The sequence below is a fragment of the Cricetulus griseus genome, unplaced genomic scaffold (assembly GCF_003668045.3).
Source record: "Cricetulus griseus strain 17A/GY unplaced genomic scaffold, alternate assembly CriGri-PICRH-1.0 unplaced_scaffold_27, whole genome shotgun sequence".
In the NCBI taxonomy this organism is placed as follows: Eukaryota; Metazoa; Chordata; class Mammalia; order Rodentia; family Cricetidae; genus Cricetulus; species Cricetulus griseus.
In genome coordinates this window covers 98,736-102,894 of record NW_023276997.1, presented here as the reverse complement: position 1 = coordinate 102,894, position 4,159 = coordinate 98,736, and positions in this window count along the sequence as shown.

Genomic DNA, 4,159 nt, shown 5'->3' with positions numbered 1-4,159 from the left:
GGAGGCAGAAGCCCAAGGATTTCTGTGAGGTGGTGAACAACCTGATATACATAGAGAGCTCCAGGACAGCCAGAAATGTATTTGATGGCCTGTCCTCGAAAGAAGCAAAGAAACAAATAAAAAAAATCCTTCAACATATGTAGCCATCAGATCAATGCATATTAAAATCACTTTGAGACTTTTAACTTTCTCAGAAATGCTGAAAAACATGCCATCAACAATAGCTCTTGCTGGTGACTATGTGGGAAAAATGATTGCTTATTCATTGCTGTTGGGAGTAAAAATGGTACAGCCATCTTCACCCACCCCACAACCTACAGCCTCTCCTCCCTACCCAACACCACCTACCCCACTCTCATCTACATAGAAGACTTACTGGGCAACTTATCCTGGTGATCAGCAGGAACTCCTGTCTTTACCAGAGTGATGCTGCTGTAAAAAACTCCAGTCCCTGGAACTCACTTAAATATACTTTCCAACTGGCCCCCTCCCATTTGGGAGCCTGATGGGTGACCTAAGTTGTCCTTGGTGTTATCTGCTCTGCCTGGCAATTAGGTGTTCCTGTTGAAGGTGTCCTTGGTGTTGTCTACCAATCCTGGAGATTAGGTGTTCACCTTAAACTGTCTGCCTAGGCCTGTGTAAACTATCCCCTGTAACTGAGGGCTTGGGGGCAAGAACCTTGACCTGAGTAAACTCCCATTGTGCCTGCTGTTGGTTTATAGGTCTTCTCCCCTTGGAAACTAAATGGCATTCTCGTTGTAAGAATGACCCACTGTCTCATCTTTATTCAAACCCTCATATTCCCTCTCCTGAACCTGTGAAATGTTGTACCTATAGACTTTTTCCCATCATTCCACCACACCCTCCCACTCAATGGCCCACCCAGTCTACTGCTACACCCTATTTGGGCTTTGCATATTTGAGGAAGGCTTTCCTCATTAAGCAGATATAATCACCAACACATCTTTTGCCACACCCTCTTAGGTCTCCAATCTTGGGGCTTGAACCCAGTTAAAATATGGCCATCACTACTTGGAGACCATCACAGTAAAACGGCCTCAAGTCAGGCTGCCAAAGGTCAGCGTATTCCTACTGATTTCCACCACCCCTCCTTTTTTCCTGTTTTGAGACAGGGTTTGTCTATGTAACCCTAACTGTTCTGGAACAAACTCTGTACACCAGGCTGTCCTCAAAACCAAAGATTTGTATGTGATTTCCATTCACTCTGGAATGGGGGGATTAAAAGTATGTACCAAAATACCAGGTTACTTTTTTTGACACTGGGTTTCTACTTATAGTCCTGGCTCTCCTGTACCTCACTGTGAAGATCAGATTTGCCTCAACCTCAAAGTTGTCTGCTTAACTGAGCCTCCTTTATGCTAGGATGAAAAGATTGCCCACCTAACAGTTTGGGCATCCCTTATTGATGGAGCAGGGCTGGTAAATCTTACAACTGTCTGGTTGTGACTCTTCATTCATGAGGCTACATCCACCCAGCCCCACTTCAAGGGCAATCTAGATCCTCCCTCTGCTCCCCAGGTCAATGTATGTGCAAAGTTCTCATTTCCCCCAAATTCCCTGTAGACAGTCACCAAGGCAAAGGCCTGATTCTGGCTTCTCTGCTTGTAGATTGGGTTTTAAAAGAATGGGTGTCAGTACACTGTTAGTTTTGTTATTTTGTGACAGAATGAATTGCTTTCATTCCTACGCTGAGATCCCTTAGGATGTATACCAGGGGTTTTTCCACTTCACACTGCAGTCGTTTCGAAGATCATGTGACCGTTTATTTGTTCTGGAAATCTCTGTGATGGCCCTCCTAAGTTTAATGGGTCAATTCCCAGGAAATTTTCTTGACATTCACAGAAGATTAAAATGGACTACATTAATGAATTAATGCCAAATTAACAATGCAGTGCTTGGTGAGGCAGTGACAGACCTTTTTTCCATCCTCTGTGGAAAATGCTGGCATAAATCCCCAATACTAGATGAAATTTAAGCAGAGGATAAAATATATTTATGACATATTTTACTACAAACCAGTTCACTCAAAACAAGCATCAAGGCCGAGGCGACACATACATTTAGTCCAGGATTTGGGATGCAGGGGCAGTGGTGTCTCTGTGAGTGTGAGAGCCACATGTACCACTGAGCAATTCAAGGATGGCCATGACTACACAGAGAATTTCCCTCTGTTTGTGTTGACATATTTTTATTGTGAATGTGTTATGACCACACTCATTCTAGGGCCCAAATGTGGAGGTAATAGACAACTTGAGTATGTTGCCATTACCCTTCAGTCATTAAAGTTTGAAAACACAAGTTATTTTCACATATTTGTTGGGAAATCCTTTCCTAGCTAAATCATTTCCCAGAACCCAGATCTTCCATCTGTTTGTGTTTTCTCCTAAAATTGTGCCCCAAGATTTTGTAATCTCTCAGAGGGCAGAACTAGACATGGGCTTTCTGTAGCTCAGGCAGGACTCCTACTCTTGTATTGAAAGACTCCCAGAGAGGGGAGACCCTCACTCAAGTATCAGGTTGACTCGACCCCCAAGAACTCAGGCGAGACCATCCTTGTTGCAATCACACGAGGTTTATTGTCAGGAACCAGCGCAATGGGGTCAAGACTTGTATACCACACAGGGGTAGAGGAGTTAGACCACAACTGGCTGGGAATAGGGGTTTTTAAAGGAAGAAACCACAACCCCAAATACCAAGAATACCAGTGGAAGGTCCCAAGGAGAATCACAAGGGTAAACTCCCTGTTCTTTAAGATTGTAAGATTCTAATCTAACTTTTTATGGTTAGCCTTTTCTTGGAACAGAGTTACTGGACTGGCTATAGTTTTTGTGGTCAGCTTTCTGGAACAAAGCCATTCTAACCTTGTAGTAATCACATAAGTGTTATCAGCCAGTTCCAGGAAAAAGAGTTACTGGCCCGGCCAGTCACCCTGTACTATAAGCCTTTCTTTGTCTGCTAAGGGGGTCTTCTTTATCCTGGGCTTTCATCTCCCCACTTCTTCTAGTACCTGGTTCTAATCATAGAACTAGATATCAATATCTTCATAATATTGATTTTCTTGACCTTGTACAGAGCTATATTGCTGGCACAACATTAAAATCTGAACAGCACTTATTCTTTCTATAATGAACGTAAGTAGCCTATTTAATACACATGGACCTAAGATCATGAGCAAAAACAAAATCAAGAAAGGTCCCATAAGGATATCAGAGTAGTCATCCAAGGGGATCTACTAAACCAGCTTTTAAAGCATCGTTGATGTGTTTCTCTGTCTCTCTGTCTTTTGTCTAACTTCTAAGTTTACTCATGGAGTCTTTAATTACTCCTGAATGGTCTACATAAAAGCAACATTATTCTCTGAGAGCAGCCCATAATCCTCCGTCTTTTAAAAATAAGAAATCTAATCCCCTTGTATTCTGCAAAACTACTTATGAGAGGGATGTCAATGATTCTTCCAGCTGGGCAATAGATTATTCTAGTGCCCTTAAGTCTTCATCCATGGCTACTCTTAATTCACTAAAGTACTGAGGGGCCTGTATTAAGGAAGCGGTAACCTGTCCCAATGCCAGCAGCTACCCTGAGACTCAAGATTACTTCTAACGTCAAAGTGATGGGTTCTCTCAGAAAGTGGGTGGGGCGCTTGTTAAATTCATCCTCAAGTCTGTTGGCTGGATGATAAAGGACTCTAGGCATTAGCTGCACAAGCACACAGTAATCTTTGGTGTCATTGAAGACTGACGTTGACACGCAAGGTCAGGCCTGTACTACAAGCCCACCATTTATCTATGCCAGGGACCAAGTAATGGGTGTCACAAGTTTTAGGGCTCTTATGAGTCTTATTACATAAACGTTTGTAAGCAGCTGGTGGGTTTCCCAGGCAGGTCCCTATGCCTGTAACCTCAGTAAGGGCCAACCTATGACTAGTCCCCCATACACAATCATCTGGGCTAGTGGTATTTTGAAGGTCCCAGACACTGAAATTCCTTCATAATAAGGAGGTCCTGAAGTTAGGCAGAGCCAACAAGACTCAATATGTTAGGAGTAGAGCTGTTTAGGACAGAGAAAGCCCCCTGTATCAAATCTAACCATCTCTGTCGAGTGGAAGGCATTGCCAGAAAAGAGTAACCTAAGGTAGACA